Source organism: Aquarana catesbeiana, linkage group LG02, assembly GCF_042186555.1.
Source record: "Aquarana catesbeiana isolate 2022-GZ linkage group LG02, ASM4218655v1, whole genome shotgun sequence".
Taxonomy (NCBI): Eukaryota; Metazoa; Chordata; class Amphibia; order Anura; family Ranidae; genus Aquarana; species Aquarana catesbeiana.
The window spans coordinates 301,417,310-301,442,546 of record NC_133325.1 but is presented as its reverse complement, the minus strand read 5'-3'; the positions used below and the strand labels follow the sequence as shown (position 1 = coordinate 301,442,546).

At 43.4% G+C, this 25,237-nt stretch overlaps 1 protein-coding gene across 1 annotated transcript in view; it reads left to right on the top strand.

Moving 5' to 3' along the window:
- The window catches only part of JADE3 (jade family PHD finger 3), a 164,575-nt gene that overhangs the window by 303 nt on the left and 139,035 nt on the right, over positions 1-25,237 (top strand). The gene's annotated exons all lie outside the window — the stretch shown is intronic.

The following is a 25,237-nucleotide window of genomic DNA, read 5'->3' as shown; positions in this document are numbered from 1 at the left end:
GCTCACCGCTATGGAGCTCATAGACTGGGGACAGTGCTCGGAGAGGCCGGCTTTGTGTGTCCATGGAAAGGTGACCTTATGTCAGTAGACTCCCCTCCTCCCTCCGGCCTGTCCGGCCACTGTGTGTCACCTCTACTCCCCTCATACTCCCCCTGCAAATTGGCGCCAACACAGCTGTCTGCAGCCTGACCACCACTGCTACCTAACAGACGTACTATTACCTCACAGTCCTACTATTACCTCACAGTCCTACTATTACCTCACAGTCCTACTATTACCTCACAGACGTACTATTACTTCACAGTCCTACTATTACCTCACAGACGTACTATTACCTCACAGACGTACTATTACCTCACAGACGTACTATTACCTCACAGACGTACTATTACTTCACAGTCCTACTATTACCTCACAGTCGTACTATTACCTCACAGACGTACTATTACCTCACAGACGTACTATTACCTCACAGACGTACTATTACCTCACAGACGTACTATTACCTCACAGACGTACTATTACCTCACAGACGTACTATTACCTCACAGACGTACTATTACCTCACAGTCGTACTATTACCTCACAGTCGTACTATTACCTCACAGTCGTACTATTACCTCACAGACGTACTATTACCTCACAGTCGTACTATTACCTCTGCTCTATTTTTATGCATTGAAGCTGAGAAAAGTATGGCTATGTATGTGTGTTTTACACACAGAGTGCTACACTGCTGTGTATTTACTTCACACTACTACGGTGTCACCTTCTCCATCCTCCTAATGCCACATACTTAAAGCGGAGTTCCGCCCAAAAAATAAAAATCAAAAATCAAAAAAAATGTAGCTGCTGACTTTTAATAATCGGACACTTACCTGTCCCACGGTCCAGCGATGCGGGTGCACGAAGCCCAGCTCCTCTCCCCCCTCCTCTCCACGGGCGATGGCATTCTAACTGTAGGCACCCAGCTGCGGCTTCATAGCCGGGCACGCACTGTGCATGCGCAAGCTGCATTGTGAATGGCCAGACAATCTTCTGGGACCTGTGTCATGTCTCAGAAGATGGGAGGGGGGGGGGGGAGAGGTGAACTTCCTTCCATTGCTGCGCGCCAGGGGGGAAGTGGAAGCTGGGTGCCTGTAAAGACAGGGTACCTGCCCCCCCCCTCCCCCCCTAAAAAAAAAAAAAAAAAAATGACATTCCAAATGTGGCATTGCAGGGGGTCACCATCACTTAAAGCGTAAGTTCCATTTTATTTTTTTTTTTGGGTGGAACTCTGCTTTAAGGGCCTTACGTACACACGATATGAAAATCGAAAGTAAAATTTTGTCCAAATGATCTGCCGATTTTTGGATCGTTAGTACGGTACTTTTGACAGCCGATTCCGATTTTTCTTCCGAAAAAAGCTGGATGTGCAGACTATAAATGTTTTGTTAGATGTGAACACAACGTCCGATTTTCGTTTTAATTAGTACGGTTTTCGTTCCAAAAAAATGCTCAGAAATGAAAAAATACGTACAAAACTATTCAACACATTACGTCACTTCTGATGTTGTATTCTGTCATAGGAGAATTTTCGTATTGTGAGTAACCTCTTCATTTTCGACATTGAGCCCGGTTTCACACCTATGCGAATTAGATGTGCGTTTCCGCACATCTAATTCGCATAGCAGGAGAATGTGACTGGCTCCCTATGGAGCCGGTTCACATATCTCCTGGGCGGCTGCGGAGTGCACTGCACAAAAACGCTGTGCGTCTTTGGCTCCAGGGCCGAATTCAGGCATAGAATCGGCCCTGATTCGTCCCTGAAACGGGGAACAGGGACGCACAGCGCTCCTGTGCGATCCGCAGCCCGTTGTAGTGTGAACCCGGGCTGAGACTAGCATGCAACAAAAAACAGGACGAATGGTCGACCGAACATCTGATTGGCTTTAGGCTACATTCACACCAGCCATTTAGGCCGCTGCGAATTGTGGCGGCAGGAATCTGCTGCACCTTACTGTGTGGCGGTGTATTCCTATGCCTGTAAACAAACAGTCCTGCATGGGGCACAGATGTAATCAACCTGTGTAAACAAGGCCTTACAAGCTTGCCCAGGACAAAAGAATTCTGCTTTCCAGGCACAAAGCCTTAAGGCCCTATTCACATCTATGCAGTTTGCATATTCCAGGCGCATTTTGCGTTTCTTAATACACATTTTTAAACCATTGAAGTCTATGAAACCAAAAACCAGAAACCATTTCCTGGCCCTTTCCATAAAATGCACAGATGTGAACTACATCCATAGGAAACCATGTTAAATGGACTGTAGTGTGTTTCTGCAAAACTGAAAACGCACTAAAAAATGCACAGGTGTGAACCAGGCCTAAAGGGTAAGTAAACCTTTTGTAACATTTTATACCCATATTCAGGGTGTAACATGTTACAGATGCATGGGCCCCCACTCTGACAGCTAGCGGGGGGGATCTTCCCCGTGCTAGCTGTCACACTCTGCAACAAACGTGGCCATACGGGACTCCGGCCGTGTCATTCATTCACAGTGTTGTGTGACTAGAAACACTACAAGGCCTTTGCAGCTGTCAGCTTGTAGTTTTCAATGAACTTCCACGGTGCTGGAATTAATTCTCTTCCTGTCAGATTGTATCTGCTTGCTTATATGGGATGTACAGGGAAGCAGATACACTGGAAGATTTGCTGGAGATCTGCATGGTACTAGCGATCTACTGATCCCGGGTGTAATGCTTTACAGGCTCAAAAAAATAAATAAAAATAAATGGACATTTGTTTACCTGCAAGAAAAGGTGCATTTATTTTTTTCTTTAAAGCATAAGTTTGCCTTTCTAAAAAAAATATAAATGTTTTTTGCAGGTTGTCTGTAAAGCATTGCACCCGTGATCACCAGATAAATCATGTGTGCAATCTCAGGCTCCTGCAGACTGTCTGTGTAGCTGTCTGCCCATACCTCGTATGGGCAGGAAGTTACTGAATGACGGGAAGAATCAACAAACTACTAATTTGTTGAGCTGTAGTTCATTCATTTACAGAACTCTGTGAATTAATGACATGGCTCCATTCTTTTCAAATTTGACAGCGGGTCCAGGGAGAAGATCCCTGGCCTGCTGTCACAATTAGAAGGGGGATTGGGAGAGGCTGCAGGAGTGGGAACATGTTACATGTTTCACCCTAAAAACAGGTGGAACATGTAACATGTTTCCAAAGGCGAACTTATCCTTTAAACATGAGTGCCACCTGGAATAGCATGCTGCATATTTCAGCCTGTCATAGATGGTGACAGGCTGCTGGCAAAGGGGCCAGACACACCGCACATGTGCCTCCAGAGAAAGCCAGCATTTGATGTACAAAAGCCAAAGCATTAATGTGCATGAGACTTAGGGCCTTATTCTGGGATTGATCACCCCATATGTTTAGTGACTGCTGTTTTCCTGCATCGTATCAATGGCAGTTACTGATGGGGCACACAAAAATCAGTTGTTTCCTATGTGCTCTGTTCACACTACAGTGCGGAAAAGTGCATGCTCTGTGCATTTTTGCACACCAGACCAGAGCTCCGTATGCTCTCTGCTTCTATTTACTATAGCTGAGCCGCAGTGCATAGAAATGGATGAAAAGTTGGAGGAATAAAAGCTACCCGGTGGAATGCGCTTGAATGCACATCGCCCCTTTGCAGAACTTATACTACAACTGTCTGTACAGTAAAAAAAAGCTTTACCCTGTTGGTCATTGTGAGCAGGCTCTCCTACTGGCATTGTATACATGTGTTTTTATATGTGCTTATGGGGATGTTTCTAAATGCAGGTATTCATTTCAAATGGTATTAGTAATACTATGTTTCCTGGGCTTAAGTGCTTTTTGTTTAACTTTATTCAGAGAAGTTAGGTGCAGATTAAGAGCAAATTCACATCAGTACATTTTTTTTACGCGGCTGCAGGGTGGATAAAAATCGATGATTAAAAAAAAAAAAAAATTAAAAAAATTTGATTTTTATCAAATTTATTTAAATAAAATGCTTTTGGAGTAGAAATCTATCTAAAGATAGTTTGCTATTTAAGATGCATTAATAATTGAGTTTATTCAGCATGAAATGGAGCTTAGGTATGTAGCATGAGGCTATTCTGCAATATTTACATTTTTGGTAATCTCATTCAATGAATCTAAGCTCTGCAAGTTGAGATAACATGCACTGCATTGATGCATTCACACAATTTCACAGTAACCATGAGATAAAACAAAGTTCAGAAATATTCCTTTATCCCAATGTTTTGCAAGTCTGTGTACACAAACTGTATGATTGTTTGAAGAGAAATACATCTGTACCAGGCTCTAATGTCGCGTACACATGATCGGAATTTCGGTCCGCAAAAGACCGATGGGAGTTTTTTGTCGGAAAATGCGACCGTGTGTATGCTCCATCGGACTTTTGCTGGCCGAATTCCAGCCAGCAAAAGATTGGGAGCATGTTCTCAATTTTTTGGTTGGGAAAAGTTCCTATGCGAAAATGCGATCGTCTGTGGCAATTCCGACGTGCAAAATTCCTACACGTGCTCTGAAAGAATTCGATGCATGCTCGGAAGCATTGAACTTAATTTTCTCGGGTTGTCATAGTGTTATACGTCACCGTGTTCTTGACGGTCGTAATTTTCACCAAACTTTTGCGTGACCATGTGTATGCAAGCCAAGCTTGAGCGGAATCCCGTCAGAAAAGCCATCATATCTTTTTCCGACGAGAAGTCAGATCGTGTGTACGCGGCATAAGTGTGAGCAGGAAGGACAAGCACTAAAAATCATAGTGAAACCTTCTAAACAGCTTATACATCTTGTGATCTTTCTGCACATAGCTTGAAGTGCTTTATTCCTCCCTTGAGGAGCAAAATGGCAGCAGGCCATAAAAGAGACCCAGTTTGGGAATATTTACTAACCGGACAGCTTATTATTCTAAATAGTAAACCTTCATTTTGTTTGCAAATATTAAAGATTGTAACTACCAGCAAGAATGAGTCCTTACATTTAAAGAGCCCCTGTAATTTCAGATCCATCATGGCAGTGCCAGTTAGTGGCATCCACTCACCTGCTGCGGCCGCGTCCCTCACTTTGTTGTGTCGCTGCCGCATCACCAGCCGTCCCAGTAAAGTGAATGGGACTGTCGGAGAGTCAACAGCTGGTCAGAGGAGGAGCCACTGCGGGACAGAGACAACAGTTGCTCTTTAAAAATTTTGATTTAAATCGACTTGATTTAAATCAAATCCACCCTGCGTAGCTGTACATCTGAAAGACATTCGTTTCCAATGTGTCCTATTCACACTATAATGTTGCATTGTGCTAAAATGCAAAGTGTATGTCAGCGGATGTCAGTGTTAAAACACGACTAAAGAGGATGTAACTGTACATGCATTTTCGCACAAGTCAGTGTGAATTGGCCCTTAATCCTCAGAACATGTGTAAATGCATGTAAGTTTATACGCAGGAGAACAGACCTCGGAAGCATAACGTTTATTTCTCCCGGATAATTTCTCCTGCGTTTTTAAATAAACCGAATGCAAAAGGCTAGTGTGAGACCACCTGCTCAGAGGCCTCCTGTGTTTAACGCAGGAGAAATTGATTTGGTCAGTAATAACAAACTTTGCTTCCCAGATCCATTTCTTCTTTGTTTCAAATGTACATGTGTTTATCTGCATAAAACCAAACTAATGGTCTGGGAGCACACATTTTGTTTCTGTACATTCAGCTTGACTGTATGCACCAAGATGCTGCTGAACACCTAGCGTTCATTCAGTCATAGCAAAGCATTACGTGCTTCCAGATGCATTTAGAAATTGGCTCTGAACACATCTGGACATTTTGATGTCCATGTGCCTGGGACCTGAATGCTGCCTAAGGACTTTGACTTTCTTTCTGTTTTACCCCTCATGCACACGGGCAGTTTGGCTCATGGGTAAACCAAAAAAAAAAAAAAAACACCATGCAAAAGTAGGGTACAGACAAGAAAAAATTTGGAGTTTGTCCAATTGGGATTTTTTGTTCAAAAATTCGGAATAGACTGATGAAAGTGGTGTACACACTATATGAAAATTGTACAAAAATTCTTTGGATGAAAATGATAGTGTGTATGAGCCTTAAAGCTTTCTGTGTGTGAGGCATACGTCCCTGAATGCAAGTACTGCTCAGAACAGCACCCAGCTGACGCATCTTTCAGCTTTTTTATACATTTTGATGGGCTGTATGCTGCACCTGTACCTCCCTTGCGCCTTTTTTTTTTTTCATAATTTTTTTGTCTGATGCCAGAGCCGAGATTTGTTTATGTGCTGTGATTACAGAAGGGGCCCCGTTCACAAAGCTAGCACACCAGGATATGGATGCTTTATTTAAAGTGGTTCTAAAGGCAGAAGGTTTTTCTCCTAATGCATTCTATGCATTAATAAAAAAAAAACATTCTGTGTGCATCAGCCCCCCTCAGCCCTGCTAATACTTACCTGAGCCCCATCTCTATCCAGTGATGGTGCACTAGAGACTCTGTTGTCCGGAATTCTCCTTCCTGATTGACTGAGACACACAGTGGATGCCTTTTGACTCCCGCTGCTGTCAAAGTCAGTGAGGCAATGAGGAGGGAGAGGGAACAGGGGCCAAGCCACAGTTCTGTGTCTGAATGGACACACAGAGCAGCGGGTCGGCCCGGGTGTTCCCATAGCAAGCTGCTTTCTGTGGAGGCGGAAGGGAGGGGCCAAGAGCGCCGGTGAGGGACCCGCGAAGAGGATCAGGCTGCTGTGTGCAAAACCACTGCACAGAGCAGGTAAGTATAGCTTGTTTGTTATTTTTAAACAAAAAAACACTAGACTTTAGTATCGCTTTAAAATAAAGTGACAGTTATTTTCAGTTGATTGCAATGAGATTTTAAAATGCCTTTCACTTCGTCAAAATATCTCAGTTTACACTGATTAGGTGCTTCTAAAATGCCTTCAAGATGTTTGATCATTTATTAAGCAGTCTCTGTGAACTGTTATACTGAATCCCCCTCCATGCTTGGGCCCCTTTCACACGGGGGCAGACTTCATTGAGATCAGCAGAAGATCTGACCACTGATCCCCCTGCTGATCAGAGCAGGCGGATGAGCCATCCGTGTCCGTTTTAATTTTTGCAGTGGATAGAGCCAGCTCTGCTCTATGGGCGACCGGGGGTAAACTGGCTCCGCTGTCCGTTTTATACCCGACTACCCTGTGATCCGATCTACCTAGACTGAGGAAGACTAATCCCCTTCTTTGTGTTTTTTTTTTTTTTGTTAAGTGGACCAGAGGTAGGTGTAAACAAACATAAGCCTGTATACACCCTCCGGTCCATAGGGGTAAATGGACCGTCCAATCAGGTCCGCTTGAAAAACGAACAGGCAGATCTAATCAAACCTTTTGTGTGAAAAAGGCCTTCATCACAATAAAGTAAAAAAAAATATATATATAATTTATCCCTTTCATGACTAAGCCTATTTTTGAAATTTGGTGTTTACAAGTTAAAATCCATATTTTTTGCTAGAAAGTTACTTAGAACCCCCAAACATTATATATATATATATATATATATATATATATATATATATATATTTTTTAGCAGAGAATCTAGAGAATAAAATGGAGATTGTTGCAATATTTTATATCACACGGTATTTGTGCAGCGGTGTTTTAAACGCAAATTTTTGGAAAAGGGACACTTCCATGAATTTTAAAAAATCCAAACAGTAAAGTTACCCCAATTTTTTTGTATAATGTGAAAGATGATGTTACGCTGAGTAAATAAATACCAAACATGTCACACTTTATAATTGCACGCACTCGTGGAATGGCAACAAACTATGGTAGCTATGAATTTCCATAGGCGACGCTTTAAATTTTGTTTACGGTTACCAGGTTAAAGTTACAGAGGAGGTCTAGGGCTAGAATTATTGCTCTCGCTCTGACGATTGCGGCGATACCTCACATATGTGATTTGAACACCGTTTACATATGCGTGCGCGACTTCCGTATGCGTTTTCTTTGCTGCGTGAGCTCGCGGGGACGGGGGCACTTATAAATAAAAAAAAATTATTTTTTTTATTTATTTTTATACTTATAAATTGTGTTTTAAAAAAAATTTTTTTTTTTTTACTTTTATTGCTGTCACAAGGAATGTAAACATCCCTTGTGAATGTAATAGGTGGTGACAGGTACTCTTTATGGAGGGATTGGGGGTCTAAAAGACCGCCGATCCCTCCTCCGCACTTCAAAGTATTCAGATCGCCGAAAACGGCGATTCTGAATACTGTGTAATTTTTTAAATTCGGCGCCATTGGCAGCCGAGTAAACGGGAAGTGACGTCATGACGTCGCTTCCGCGTTTACATTGAGAAGGCTGGAATGAAGCCACCCACAGCTTCGTTCCAGCCCGCCCACAGCCGACGGAGGCACCCGATTGGACACCAGGCCTCCCGATCGCACGGGAGGCGCGATAAGAGCGGCGGGAGGCGGCGGGAGGGGGGATGTCCCCTCCAGCTCCTCCGGTATAACAGCCGAGCGGCTTTTAGCCGCATCGGTTGTTCTATACGGAAAGCCGATCGCCCGCTCGAAACAACGGTACCGGGATGATGCCTGCAGCTGCGGGCATCATCCCGGTATAACCCCCGAAAGCCGAGTACGCACATCTGTGTACGGTTGGCGGGAAGAGGTTATAAATGTGAATATACAGTGCTCAGCATAAATGAGTACACCCCAACAGATTTGTCAGAAAACCTTTTACTTTCCTTTCAGAATCAACATTTTCTATGGGACACTATACTACAAAAACTCCCTCAAATGCGGGCCATTGATTGCAACCAAGATTTGTTAAAGCGGGATTCCGGCTAGCTAAAAAAAAATTTTAAAGTCAGCAGCTTCAAACACTGTAGCTGCAGATTTTAATTAAGTAGACTTACCTGTCCTGGGTACCTGCGATGTCGGCCGCCCGAGGCCGAATTGTCCCTCGGCTTTCGGGTCCCAGCACCGCCATCCTATGTAAGGGAAACAGGCAATGGAGCCTTGCGGCTTCACTGCCAGTTTCCTACTGTGCATGCGCGAGCGATCTGTGAATGGCCCCCGTGGTGTTCTGGGAACACACACAGTTCCCAGAAGACAACGGGGCCGCTCACTGAGAAGAAGAACACGCTGCGGAATAGGAAGAGGCAGATTAGGAAGACTGCCTAACAACAAGGGTTTAGGTAAGTATAAAAATTTTTTTTTTTTTTTTTAGGAATTTTAGTAGCTTTTTTTTTTTTTTTTTTTTTTTTTTTTCTTTTTTTTTTACGGGTGGCCCTCCGCTTTAATTTGGACACACAAAGTATTTTTCCTAATAAATTTATTCAAGACCATGTTGCAAAAATGAATACACCCCAATGAAAGTCTAAGGGTCTAAGGGCAATCCGCCCTGCTCAGCGGGGGATCGCTTTGTTAATCCCCGCTGAGCAAGCGGATGACAAGTCTGTCTCCGCTCACTGTGCAGGGATGGACCTGTCAGAGCCCGGCTCTCCTCTATGGGGAGATTGGATGAAAACGGACTGCCTGTCTGTTTTATCTGATCCACCAGACAGATGGAAAATATGGTCACCATCTGTCTGGACTTCATGGACCAGATCGGATAGCAGTGGGTGTCAACGGACATGTCACTGCTGACATCTGATGCCCCATAGGATTCAATGGAGCATCCGATCAGGTCCGCCTGAAAAACTGACAAGCAGTCCTGGTATCCTGTGTGAAAGGGGCCTTAAGAGCAAAGCTGAATTTTAGGACCAGTTCACACCATAGAAACGCAGTCCAGATGCGTTCCAGATGCTTTTCTGCATGCGCTTTTGACATGTTTTTGATGCATTCCAGTGCGTTTTTGATGCAGTCCAGTGCATTTTCCCCCCTCTCTTTTTTTCTTAACCTTGAGACACCTTTCACACTGAGGTGCTTTTCAGTAGGGATCGACCGATTATCGGTAAGGTTGATTATTGCAGGCCGATATCGGCATTTTCTGAAAAATCTGTATCGGTCGTAAACTATTGTTTCAAGGGGCTTCAAGCTGCAGGCATCACCCCGGTACCATTCTTTAGAGCTGACGGTCGGCTTTATTGTAATAACCAATGCTATTACAAACAGCGGGAGGGGACTCAGCCCCCCCCCCCCCCCCATTTTTTTACTTTTTGCTATAATAAATATCCAAGAAAAAAAAATTCTTAATAAGTTTAGGCCGATATGTATTCTACAAATTTTTGTTGAAAAAAAAAAATCACAATGTGTATATTGATGGTATTGTTGCTGTTTGTATGTGTGTGTATGTATGTATGTATGTATGTATATATATGTATGTGTATATATATATATATATATATATATATATATATATATATATATATACTAGTAATGGTAGTGGTCAGCAATTTTTAGTTGGACTGTGACATTGCGGCGGACAGATCGGACACTTGACACTTTTTTTTGGGACCATTGACATTTATATAGTGATCGGAGCTTAAAATAGCCACTGATTACTGTATAAATGTCAGTGGCAGGGAAGGGGTTAATACTGGGGGTGATCAAGGGGTTAAGTGTGTCCTAGGGCGGTGTTTCTAACTGGGGGGGGGGATTTGGACTGACAGGGAGTAGAGAGAGAGATCGCTGTTCCTGATAACTAGGAACAGCAGATCTCTCTCTATTTTCAAGACAGAACGGGGATCCAGGCCGTTCATGGAGGTTAATGCCTCGACAGGAGCGTTTTCTGATGAGAAGGGTTGAAGAAAATTGCCATGCAAGTTCACTGCAGTTAGCTAAAGAAGTAAAAAGCCAAACTGGGGTGATTGTTTCCCATGACACAATACGGCATACACTGCAGATGAATGGCATGCATGGGTGTTGTCCATGAAGGAAGCCTCTCTTAAGCCCATGCACAAAAAAGTCCACCTAGAATTTTCCAGGGCCCATGCTGAAAAAGACGACGACTACCTGGACTCTGTACTCTGGCGTTATGAGACCAAGATAAATGTTTGTGACTTGGGGTCTCACAGTGAAACAAAAAAATCTATCAATAATATAAAGACTTATATAGAGTGCCCGATGTACTGACGTATTACAGCAATAAAAAATTCTCCATACATAATGTTCCTTTTAAGATGTTTGCTGATCGTTTAAGGCCCTTGCACACTTTTGATGTATTTCCATTGAATTACAATAAAAGGTGCTTTTTTTTTTTTTTGGCATGCTTTTTAAAAACTGCACCAAAGATGCAACCTGCAGGACTTTTCAAAACACAATGCACCAGCAGTGTGAACAGTTGCATAGGATTTAATAGGGAATAATTTTCATGCAATTTTGTCACCCTGGAAAACCGCAGAAAAAGTCTCTGAATTGCGTTGACGTACCCAGGAACGTAAGTTTTAATCAACACACAGCAATGCCAGTGATCTTGTAAGTGTTCATGTGTAGGCAAAAATGCTAACATTATATATTGACATGAGTTGTTGAGGTTCAAAAATCACTGTCAGTCATGTCTATAATTAGAATCACTTAGTGCCCTTGTGCCCAACCTGCATCCCTCGGGGGCTCCTGCAGACAGTAGTCTGTTATACCTTGTGTTTGCTCAGGCCAGTGAAGGACAAATATTCTTTAGACTGGCTTTTAGTAGTTAAATACGGTAGGTTGTTTTATTTCTTTCCCACTATCTTCTCATTTTTTTCAGTGCTACTAAATCCTACTAAATTTTTTTTTTTTTTAGAAATCATACAAAAGAAACCATTACAATAGTCTTTAAAGTCACACAGTGGTGTACCCTGTAGAGTTTTGTATAGAAGCAGGCATATCAATATGAATTGAGATATATGGAGGTACAAATCATATTCAGGTAAAATTACTTCTAAATTATTTAGTATTAGTATGTTATGGCTTCTCTGTATGTTTTGTTTACCCAAGAATCATTGGTAGTGTATCTACTTATTTCAGTAGGAACCACTCTAGTGTTACCACAGTATACGCCTTTAAAAGGCAGAGGAGTATGTAAAACTATTTAGAAAGATGAAAAAGTAGGTTGGGTAAGAGCACATAATCGGAAAGTTGGGGTGAGGTGTTTGGATGTGAAGTAGAAACAGATGAGAGGTTCAGGAAGGATTGGGAAATAGTTCCACCCAACCCCACCATGACCAGGACAATTAGGAATTACTGTTTATTTATAGTGTTATATTTTGTAGAAATAAAGTCCAAGATGCACAGGTAGTTTAGTTGTGTTGATCTAGCCTGTCATATTCTGCTGCCAAGATATGTTCTAGATTCATGATAGAGTCCATCTCCAACAACCACTCAGCTAAGGTAAGAAATAGAGGAGACCACCAATGGCAAGGAATGACAGCCCTGGCTGCAGTTAAAAAGTGTTTTTTTGACAGATTTTATGAAGCCAGTAATCGTAGATGGCATGGTTTTTTTTTTTTTTTTTTTTTTTTTTGGGTTGCTCAGGACGGTTGTTCCTGTCACTTTTCAGTAGACATTTAGAATCGATTTCCAGGAGCACAAATGTGGAAGCATTGATTTGTAAAAGGGCAATAAAAGCAGGCATTTATAATGTTTTTTCAGTCTATAACTCCCCAGTCTCCCAACTACTCCTATAGCTTTTTTGACTGTCTCTTGTAGCATGCTGCAGTTTTTGACCGCCTCTTGTAGCATGCCCTCAGTCTTTTACCACCATGGTTTTTGACACCTCTCCAAGCTGTCTGCACTCAGTATCTCTGTCTTTTTATTTAACCACTTCAGCTCCAGGAGGTTCAACCCCCTTCCTGACCAGGTCTTTTTTTACGATAAGCACTGCGTTGCTCTAACTGACAATTGTGCGTTCGTGCAACGCTGTACCCAAATAAAATTAATGCCCCCCCACCCCACAAATAGAGCTTTCTTTTGGTGGTATTTGATCACCTCTGCGGTTTTTTAAATTTTATTCAATTGTTTATTGTTTACTATAAATAAAAAAGCTGACAATTTTGTAAAAAAAAATTTACTTTCTGCTATAAAACATTCCCAATAAAGTGTAAAAAAATCTATTCATCAATTTAGGCCAATATGTATTCTGTTACATATTTTTGGTAAAAAAAAGCGTATATTGATTGGTTTGCGCAAAAGTTAAAGCGTCCACAAACTATGGGATAGACTTATGGACTTGTTACATTTTTTTTTTTACTAGTAATAGCGGCGATCAGCTATTTATTTATTTTTTTTATTTATTTTTTTGAGACTGCGACATTGCGGTGGACAAATCAGACAGTAAGTGACACTTTTTGGGGACCAGTGACACCAATACAGTGATTGGTGCTAAAAGGAAAAAAAAAGCACTTTCACTGTACTAATGACACGAGCAGGGAAGGGGTTAACCTCAGGGGCGATAAATGGGTTAAATGTGTTCCCTGGAAGTGCTTTCTAAGAGCCCTTTCACACTGCGGCAACTTGAAAGTCGCGCGATTTTGCAGTAATTTCAGGGAATGCCTGTGTAAATTTGAGGTCTATGGACCTCAACTCGCAATAAAGTCAGACCAAAGTACTACAGGAACTACTTTGAAGTTGGTGCGACTTGAAGTAGCACAGATAGATTCATAATAGATGAATAGTTATCATTGGGAATCGTGGGGTACGACTTGTCAAGCGACTCTGTCCAAAGTCGCAAGGAAAAGTCTCACAAGTGTGAGAAGGGCCTAACTGGTGTGGGGATGCTCTGACTGGGCAAAGATAGAGATCTGTGTTCCTGCTTAGCAGAAACACAAGCTCTCCATCTTTCCCTCTGACAGAACGATGATCTGCCTTGTTTACATCGGCAGACTTTTGTTCTGTCTGCCTCAGGAACAATAGGCGTGTTTCGGCAAAAAATCGGGTCTGCCGGACCCGCTGATTGGCTCCCGCTATGTCTAATCACAGCAGGAGCTGGTCTCTGGCGGCATGTGCGCCCGAAACCTGAATAAATCGCGTACCAGTAGTATATGTACGTGGGGCAGTCCTTAAGCGGTTAAATGCTAGCTGCCTAGCACAAGTACCTGTGCACATCTCTGTTGGACTGGGCTTTTAGAGTGGCTAATGAGGAGTTAAAAATTATTTAGGCTGTATTCACACCTGAGAGTTATCAGCTCATAAAACGCCTGAAAAACGCCCAACAAGCAAAATCCCATTTATTTCAGTGGCACCTGTTCACGTCTGAGCTATTTGTCACCTGAAGCAAAACGCCTGAAAAACGCCCTAAGCTCAAAAAAGAACATGAGCTTCTTTGGGGCAGATTACAGGTGTTTTGCTGCCTTTTACATTGGTAGCCTGAACAAAATTGCGGCAAAATCATGGTAAAAACGCGTGACTTTGAAACGCTTTTGTGTGAATGCAGCCTCAGGGGGACCTGAGGATAAAGGTTATAGAGGCTAAGGAGAAGTATAGGAGAAAGCTAGAGTGGAATCTCCAGAACAAAGTGAGAGAGGTCTGGAGTGGCATGAGAACCATTACAGGTCTTAAGCAGGTTGGTGAGGGACTAGAGGTGATGTGGAGACAGCAAATGAACTGAACTTTTTTTTTTTTTTTTTGAATAGGTTTGCTTCTGAGGCCCTGGCTTTAACTCTCTAAGATTCAACACAAACCTGTAGGAGAGTAGAGTTGTGGAAAGTACTCTCCTAAGGCTGCTTTCACACTGGAGGCGCTTTATAGGCGCTATAGCGCGTTTTGTTCTGCTGGAGCCTCTCCTCTCACTCCAGTGTGAAAACCCGAGTGCTTTCACACTGAAGCGTTGCGCTTGCAGGACGGTAAAGTCCTGCAAGCAGCATCAATTGGCATCGCTGCCAAACCGCCGACAAAGCACCACTGCAGGTTTTAACCCTTTTTCGGCCGCTAGCGGGGGTTAAAAGCGCCCCGCTAGCGGCCGAATAGCGCCGTTAAAAATAGCCGCGCTTTACCGCCGACGCCCCAGTGTGAAAGTAGCCTAATACTAGATGTCCTTCCTCCTTTAACCGGTTCCCAACCGGCTCCTGTACATTTATGTCGGCAGAATGGCACGGCTGCGCAAAGTAACGTACCCGTACGTTACTTTGAATTTGCTGCCGGCGCGAGTGCACGCCTGCCGCGAGCTCCGTGAGTCGGGTCGCGGGTCCCGTGGACTCGATCGCCGCGGGATGCCTGCGATCGCCTCACGGAGAGAACGAACTGGGAGATGCTGATGTAAACAAGCATCTCCCCATTCTGCCTAGTGACAGTGTCACTGGATCTCTGCTCCCTGTCATTGGAGCAGAGATCCGTGTAGTGACACACACAGCCCCTCCCCCCTACAGTTAGAAAACACTCCCTAGTACTGATTTAACCCCTCCCCGTTCCCTAGTGGTTAACCACTTCACTGCCAGTGTCATTTATACAGGAATCAATGCATTTTATAGCACTGATTGCTGTATAAATGACAATGGTCCCAAGAATGTCCGCCATAACGTCGCAGTCACAATAAAAATCGCTGATCGACGCCATTACTAGTAAATAAAAAAAAATTAATAAAAATGCCATAAAACTATCCCCTATTTTGTAAACTCTATAACTTTTGCGCAAACAAATCAATAAACGCTTATTGCGATTTTTTTTTTTTTTTTTTTTTTTTCCCAAAAATATGTAGAAGAATACGTATCGGCCTAAACTGAGGAAAAAAAAATGTTTTTTTTATATATTTTTTGGGGATATTTATTATAGCAAAATGTAAAAAATAATGCGTTTTTTTTTCAAAATTGTCGCTCTTATTTTTTTTATAGCACAAAAAATAAAAATCGCAGAGATGATCAAATACCACCAAAAGAAAGCTCTATTTGTGGGAAAAAAAGGATGTCAATTTTGTTTTGGAGCCACGTCGCACAACCGCGCAATTGTCAGTTAAAGCGACGCAAAAAGTGCTCTGGTCAGGAAGGGGGTAAATCCTTCTGGGGCTGAAGTGGTTAATGTGTGTTCTGATTCTCCCCTATTGGATACTTTTACTGGTGATACTTTTTATAAGAACAACTCTACTCCTCCTTTATGCATAAGTGCCTCAATGTCTTTTACAACTGATCAGGTGAGTATGATGGAGTTAGCCCCAGGGTGCTTAGGGCATGTGCAGACCAGCTGGGGAGTGTTCTTCAATGGGTCTTTAACTTGAGCCTGAGTCTATGAAAAGTTCCTGTGTTGTGGAAGACGTCCTGTCCTGTCCCTGTGCCAAAGATACCACCTCCTTGTGGCTCCAAGGATTATAGAACAGTGGCTTTGACCTCCCATATCATGAAGACCTTGGAGAGACTTGTTCAGTTACTACCCATGGTTAGTAAATGTTTAGACCATTTGCAGTTTGCATACTAGCTAAGACAGGGGGCGGGGGGGTTGTTGAGGATGCTATAATTTTCAAGGTCAAACACATGTTTGCACACCTGGATAAGTCGGCAAGCACTGAGGGGGTCATGTTTTTTTGACTCCTCCAGTGCTTTTGATACTATCAGGCCAGATCTTTTGGACGAGAAGCTAGCAGCGATACAGGTTGATGTTTCCCTTGTGTCATGGATTGTAGACTACCTGACAGGAAGACAGCAGTATGTGTGTTTGCAATACTGTGTGTGTCAGGGTGATCTTTCTTTTTACTGTCTACACCACTGATTTCAGCTACCAGTCTTGCCATCTTCAGAAGTTTTTGAGAACTCTGCAGTAGTGGGATGTGTCAGGGATGGGGAAGAGACTGAGTATAGGACTGTGGTGGAAAACTTTGTCACATGGTGTGGGGTTAATCATCTGTATCTAAGTGTGACAAAGACAAAAGACCTGGTTGTGGATTACAGAAAGAGGAAGGCACCAGTGACCCCAATCTCCATCCAAGGAGTGGATGTGGAGGTAGTAGAGAGTTACTGGTATCTGGGGGTGCACATACATAATAAGCTGGACTGGAGCAAGAACACGGAGTTGCTCTAAGGGCCAGAGCCGCCTCTACTTTTTGAGGAGCCCGAGGTCCTTTAACATCTGCCAGATGATGCTGAAGATGTTTTATGAGTCTATGGTGGCCAGCGCTCTCCTGTATGCAGTGGCATGCTGGGGAAGCAGGCTTAGGGTGTCTGAAACCAACAGAATCAACAAACTGATTCGCAAGGCCAGTGATGTTGGATTGGAATTGGAGTCTTTTACAACAGTGTTGGAGAGGAGAATGTTGTTCAAGTTATGTCCAATCTTGGACAACTCCTCCCACCCACTCCACAATACGCTGGTCAGTCTGCAGAGTACCATCAGTGACAGGTTGTTACACCCACAATGCACCACAGAGCGACACAGGAAATAATTTTTGTCTGTGGCGATCAAGATATATAATTTTCTGTGAGGGCTGGAGGTTAAGATTGGTTTATGATCAGGATTTTGTGTTTTTATAGTACAGTAAAACCTTGGTTTGAGAGCGTTTTGCAATACAAGCTAAATTTTTAAATAAATTTTGACTCGATATACAAGCGATGTCTTGATATACAAGTAGCGTCATGTCACAACTGAGTATAAAAGAGAAGAGAGAAGCCTCTAAGTATAGCAATATGGTTACATTTAATGAAGGTACAACATTTAGCAACCTATTGCTACACTTAGAGGCACCTCATTTCTCTTTTATACTCTGTAGCTCCTGCTGGATTTTGCTTCTAATCCCCTTGTGGAGGCTTCCATTTGTGGATGGACATTTTATGGTTACACAAGCCATCACATTGCTTTAATCTTTTTATATGGACTATAAACTGAAGGACTTATGAATAAATGGTTGTGGAACAAATTATTTGAGTTTCCATTATTTCTTATGGGGAAATGTGCCTTGATATACAAGTGCTTTGGATTAGAAGCATGTTTCCGGAACAAATTGTACTCGCTATCCAAGGTTTTACTGTATGTTAGAGAAAGTGGTGTATTATTGGTATTTGGTAGTTATGTTGTATTTTATTTGTATGGATGTTTTATTTGTAGTGTAGTTTTATTTTTGTTATTTGATATTAATGGCTGGTATTGGTAATTTTTGTTGTGTTTTTGCATCTTGTTCAGTTTGTTGTGATCTTGTGTTGTCTTGTTAAAGTGGGGTTCCACCCAAAAAAACAAACATACCTGAAAAATTCTAAAAAAAACAAAACAAAAAAAATTTGGATATTATTTTATTTATTTTTTTTTTTTACTTACCTCTAAATGCCTGTTGCTAAGTGGTCCCTCGTAGTCTGCCTCTTCCTTTGCCTGGGCTGGTGACATCACTTCCCCCTCGACACAGGAAGGGCTCCGCTCTGTTCCCTCCCTCCTGTCAATCATCTGGGACCCATTACAGGTCCCAGGTGATTGAGCGGCCAATCACGTCGCGCGGCGCCGCTCGCGCATGCGCAGTGGGTGCCAGGCTGTGAAGCTACGGAGCGGAGGGGGGGACGAGCGGGGCTTTGATCCCCCGCATCGCTGGACCCAGGGACAGGTAAGTGTCCAATTAAAAGTCAGCAGCTGCAGTATTTGTAGCTGCTGACTTAATTTTTTTTTTTTTTTTAATGGACCCCCTGGGTGGAACCCCACTTTAAGTGTGTCTGTGTCGTAACAATTTCCCAATTTTCCTTTGGGATTAATAAAGTATTCTGTATAGAGAAAACTAGGAGGATTAGGCTGGCTGTAGACGGATCAAAATGTGGCTGGTTTGTCAGGAACTGGACCAATTTCAATCCATCTATGGGCATGCTGGTTGTACTGATATCAATTGACTTCACTACACCCAGCCTGTCAGGTTTTTCTTGTGCACCTGCCAGCAGTGATCATTGTATTCTGTCAGCGGGGAAACATTCCGCTGTCAGGTGCAGTGGGAGGGATTCCCCCATCAGCACAGGCTGTGTTGAAGCCATGGCAGGAAACCTGTCACAACTGCAATTCTAAGAGTATGATGAAATAGTGAATAAGCAAAGGTTGTCTTTGAAAGCAGCGTGTCAAAACGGCCACTAAATCAGTTTAGCTTTATGCAAATTTGAGCTTTCTTGCAAGTCTTTCACTTTGCCCTTTTAGACCTCCTAAGGGTCTCTTGTTTAATATCATGGGCGTCCTCCATTCTGCGCACGTAAGATACCAGGATTGTACACTGAGCTGTATTTTTTTGGTTTTCAATGCATGACTTTTGAGCTAGCAGACAAATTAGATGAGAATATATGCTAGAAAAGGCATTCAGTCTATTTTGCCATAAAATCTACCTGCTAGTGCAAAAAAACTGCTTTTAGTTCTGCTTAAACAGGAAAGTATATTTTTTTATTTATTTCAGCTGCTTATGCATCTGATGATGGACTTGTGGTTTTCACCATAGGGGCTAATGTACACACAGCCATGGAAATAGCAGTTTCTTCTTTTTTTTTTAATATGAATTTGAATTCAGGTGTATGGTTTGCTATGGCCCGATTCATTCAGACTTGGAAAATCAAAAAGGAAAAATTTGCCTATGAACAGTATTTTCTGTGTACGCATGTAAACATTTGTGCAAATGTTCATATGCATACAGTGCAAATGTACTCCATTAACTACAAGAGCCACCTGCAGTGAAGGACATTAGGCACAATGGCCTGCATCCTAGCAATGGCTTCCTGTGTTCTACCTACCAATAGACTGAATAAACAGTGTACAGGTGTAAATGCAGCATGTACACCATTTGGATAACTTAACCTCTTCCCACCAACAGTGTGTGTGTATAGATCTAGTACCTTGAAAAAGTATTCACACCCCTTGAAATTGTCCACATTTTGTCATGTTACAACCAAAAACATGTATTTTTTGGCGATTTTATGTGATAGACCAACACACAGTGGCACGTAGAAGGAAAATGATAAATGGTTTTCAATTTTTTTTTTTTTTACAAATATCTGAAAAGTGTGGCATGCATTTGTGTTCAGCCTACTTCACTCTGATACCCCTAACTAAAATCCAGTGGAACCAATTGCCTTCAGAAGTCATCTAATTTGTAAATAGAGTATACCTGTGTGTAAATTTAATCTCAGTATAAATACAGATTTGTTAGAGAACCTTAGTAAACAAACAGCATCATGAAGGCCAAGGGGCACACCAGATAGGTCAGGGATAAAGTTGTGGAGACATTTAAAGGAGGATTAGGTTATAAAAAAAATAACTCAAGCTTTGAACATCTCACAGAGCACTGTTCAATCCATCATCCGAAAATGGAAAGAGTATGGCACAACTGCAAACCTACCAAGACATGGCCGTCCACCTTAACTGACAGACCGGGCAAGGAGAGCATTAATCAGAGAAGCAGCCAAGAGGCTCATGGTAACTCTGGAGGACCTGCAGAGAGTCACAGCTCAGGTGGGAGAATCTGTCCACAGGACAACTAATAGTTGTCCACTCCACAAATCTGGCCTCTATGGAAGAGAGGCACGAAGAAAGCTATTGTTGAACGACAGCCATAAGAATTCCTGTTTGCAGCTTGTGAGAAGCCATGTGGGGGACACAGCAAACACGTGGAAGAAGGTGCTCTGGTCAGATGAGACCAAAATTGAACTTTTTGGCCTAAAAGCAAAACGCTATGTGTGGTGGAAAACTAACACTGCACATCATCCTGAATACACCATGAAACATGGTGGTGGCAACATCATGTTGTGGGGATGCTTTTCTTCAGCAGGGACAGGTAAGCTGGTCAGAGTTGATGGGAAGATGGATGGAGCCAAATACAGGGCAAACTTAGAAGAAAACTTGTTGATCTGCAAAAGGCTTGAGACTGGGGCAAAGGTTCACCTTCCAGCAGGACGACCCTAAACGTACAGCCAGAGCTACAATGGAATGGTTTAGATCAAAGCATATTCATATGTTAGAATGGCCTAGTTAAAGTCCAGTCCTAAATCCATTTGAGAATCTGTGCCATGACTTAAAAACTGCTGTTTGCAGATGCTCTAAATCCAGTCTGACAGAGCTTGAACTATTTTGCCAAGAAAAATGGGTAAAAATGTCACTCAGATGTACAAAGCAGGTAGAGACATACCCAAAAAGACTTACAATTGTAGCAAAAGGTGGTTCTACAAAGTATTGACTCCGGGGGGCTGAAATACAAATGCACGCCACACTTTTCAGATATTTATTTAAAAAAAAATGAAAATATAATTTTCCTTAAGCTTCACAATTATGTGCCACTTTGTGTTGGTCTATCACATAAAATCTCAATAAAATACATTTACGTTTTTGGTTGTAACATGACAAAATGTGGAAAATTCCAAGTGGTATGAATTGGTGGTCGACCAATATCGTTTTCTCTAAGCGCCTTCCAGGACAGCCTATGAGACCTAGGGCCAGATGAAAGGGCGGTCCTCCAGGCCCAATGTCAGAATTAGTGTTTCCTCCGGACGGGAGGTAACATGTTTCCTGGAACTGGTTCACCTAAGTCTCATGAGTGTGGCTCCTGTGGCGATGGGGTGGTATTCCTACCTTCTTCTTAGGTCCCAGAGTGGCACATCCACCAGGGAAGTAGGTTTGTGGCTGCTGTCCCTGCTTCTCAGTGCATGGGGAATGCCAGCACAGCGTTGTTCTTCTGAGCTCCTGCACGCGAGCCGCATGGCAGCAGTTGGCTTGTTTTCCCTGCTAAACAGCCTGGCTGGAGTATGCAGGGGAAGAGAGGAAGCCGCGCGCGTGGAGGGGCAAAACTTGCATTTCAAGATGGTCCACAGGAAGTACCTGGCGGGGTCAGTTCCGCGGCATGTGACGTCATCAGCGGGTGCCAGAGACGCTAGTTCCGGTCTCTGAACAGCACGAACAGGGACTCTGTAAGGCTGGTGATTTTAAAAACAGTGAAACCCAGCAAAGGCTGCTGACCACTACAGGGGCAGGATGGACTCCTCTGCGATAACTGCACATACAGCGGAAGCAGGCCCTAACACCGGCACCTCGCAGGTAAGCCTGAAGTGTATTTTACTTGCTTGCACATTCTGTGAATGTTCTCCCCCTTGTAAACAGTAGGGACTAGGTGAAGATGGGGACACATATTCCTTTTCTCCTGCTCGGGGTGTTATGGCGTGTATGTGGCTTAAAATTTATTGGGGTCATTTGTTCTCTTGCAGGCCAAGACTCAGGACAAGGCCCAAGCGCAGCCACCAAAAAAGGAAATGTGCGGTTTGTGGAAACTAATTTGAGCTCCTCATGGAGAAAAGCAGTTTGCCACACCTGTATAGACAGCCTAGTTAAGGATGACCCGGCTGTCTCCTGTCAGAAAATGCTGACTTCTTTTAGAGATAAGCTCACGTCTACGTTTGGCTCATTTAAAACTCTTATTGACAAGATTCAAGTCCCCTCAGAGGGTCTATCTTCAGTTAGGATTTCAGCTGGTCCTAGCGCTCCACAGCAGAGTGCGGAGAGTAAAGACTCTGAGACTGAAGCCGGATCTGCCCATGCTTCTCCGGAAGAATTGGGGTCAGATACAGGGCCCAGTATTAGAGAATCCGCAATCCGAGGTATAAGTTATCATTGGAAGATGTAGATGACTTATTAAAGGCCATCTATATGACATTTGATATAGAAGAGGAGAAGGTACAATTGTCTAAACATGAACTTATGTACAAAGGTTTGCATAAGAAAAAGGCTAGAGTTTTCACGTGCATAGTTCCCTTCTTGATACTATCAAGCTGTAGTGGGAAAATCCAGAGAGAAAACCTTTCTTTTCCGGTAACCAAAAAGAAGGTTTCCATTTGAAGAGGACACAGCGCAGCCATGGAACAAAAATCATAGAGAGTTAGATGCACCTCTTTCAAAAATTTCAAAGAACTCGGGGCCTAGCGTTTGACGATATGGGCACGCTTAGGGATCTGATGGATAAAAGAGGAGATATCCTTCACAGAGCCTGGGACTTAGCCATTGGGAATCTTAAACCAGCTCTGGCCTCCACTTGTGTAGCCAGAAATTTAGAAGTATGATTGACACAGATACAAACACATTTGTTGGCAGGTACCTCTAGAGAGCGAATTCTGAAATCTTTCCCTCTCCTCTTTCGTGCAGTGTGGTTTTTGGCCGATTCTTCCACAGAGTTGGTAAGAATGACAGCTAGGACCTCGGCCTTAGTGAATTCAGCCAGCAGAAGCCTATGGCTTAAAACCTGGTCAGGCGACGCTGCCTAAAAGTTGCGCCTATGTGGTCTTCCCTTAACAGGTGATCATCTTTTTGGCTCAAGTCCGCAAGAGGCGCTGGAACGCACGGCTGATAGAAAAAAGGCCTTTCCATAGAATAAGAAAAAGCCGACAGCCAGTAAATTTTTTTGTGGCCAAAGTAGGTAGCAAGGTCCTAGAGAAAGGGACAATAGGCCCAAAAAACATTGGACAGGGTATAAGGGCAGAGGTAGAGGGCGTGTCTTGTTTAACCCTCAACAACCCACCAAGCCACAGTAACTCGTGTCTCCCAGTGGGAGGAAGATTGAGGGCTTTTCTCCCACAGTGGGCAGCAGTCACCTCAAGTCCATTCATCCTTGACTGGAATTTTCTTGCCAGCGACCACAGCGATTATTGGTCACCTTCCCTCCCCAAGATTGGTTAAAAGCAAGGGCCCTGGGTCTCCAAATTGGAGACTTGTTAGATCAAAAGGTCCTGATCTCGGTTACCCGATCTGATCAGGGCAAGCAATTTAATTCCCATATGTTTGTCATCAGAAAGCCGTTAAATATAAAAATATAAAAGTATTGGCTTATTCTGAACCTCCGGTCTCTAAACTGTTTGATCAGGCACAAGCACTTTCGTATGGAGACGGTGTTGTCAATCAAAAACCTGCTTTACCCCAACTGCTTCATGGCCACTTTGGATTTGAGGGATGCCTATCTGCGCATCCCTAGTCATCCAGCCTCCAAAGATTCTTGAGATTAGCGGTCTAGAAGTCTTCCTTAATTCCGGCCCAGAAAGTGTCATACCTGGGGTATGAATTTTGCTCAGTAGACCAAAAAGTTTTTCTCCCGTAGGAGAAGGTCTCAAGAATGATGCAAACAATGTCAGCCTTACAGACCAATCAGTCGGTCTCGCTTAGAGAGGTTTGAAGAGCAGCGGGTTTGATAACCTCTTGCTTTCCCGCAGTGCCATGGGCAAGATACAGGCCTCTTTCACACGGATGATCCGTATGTCCGTTTTTCATCCATCCGTTTTCGGATGTAAAACGGACATACAGTCATCCCTATGGAGCGTCGGATGTCAGCGGTGACATGTCCGCTGACATCCGACCCGCTCCGATCCGAAAAGTGTAACGGAGGAAAAACCTACTTTTTCCTCCTTGATCGGATCGGATGACGACGGACACTACGGACCGTCATCATCCGATCCCCCCATAGGGGAGAGCGGCGCTCTGACAGGTCCGTCGCTGCACAGTGTGCAGCGATGCACCTGTCCTCTTCCTGCTCAGCGGGGATCGGCGGAGCTATCCCCGCTGAGCAAGCGGATGTTCACGGGGCGGATAATGACTGATCTGCCCCGTGTGAAAGAGGCCTTAATCAACTCCAATTACAGCTGTTTCTACTAAGGAACTGGGACGGAGACACAAGTTTCCTGGAATCAAGGGTCTTGTTAACCCCCATGGTAAAAAGAAGCTTGTGGTGGTAGAGGACGCACCTGCACTTAACAAGAGGTCTACTAGGGTCCATTCCTCATATCCCAGAGATCACAACGGATGCGGGTTACTGGGGATGGGGAGCCCACCTCAGCAACACAATGGCACAGGGAGGGTGGTCCTCAAGGGAAGCAAGAGCTTCATCGAATCAGAGCTTCTAGTGGTTCAGAGAGCCTTGCAGGCATTTCAGATGGAAATTGTGGGTCACAATCTCCAGATTCTGTCTGACAATATCGCTACGGTTGCGTACCTCAACAAACAGGGAGGTACGAGGAGTCGGATACTTCAATCTATCACCCAGGAGATTTTATCATGGGCAGAAGGGAATCTAGCCTCAGTTACAGCAGTGTACCTGAAGGGGACACAAAACTGTCTGGCAGATTATATCAGCCGCTACAGGGTATGTCGAGACAATTGGTCCCTTCATCCCGAAATCTTTACGGGTCTCATTGACAGATGGGGATGTCCCGAAGCGGACCACAGATCAAAACAATCGCAAGACAGAGAAGTTCTTTTCTTTGAACCCAGAGGATCGATGCTATGGCGAATCTGTGGCCATTCGGCCTCTGTTGCGCCTTCCCGACGATCAGGCTAATTCTGAAAGTCGTCTGGAAGTTTCTTCTAGAAGAAACAGATCTTATCCTAATA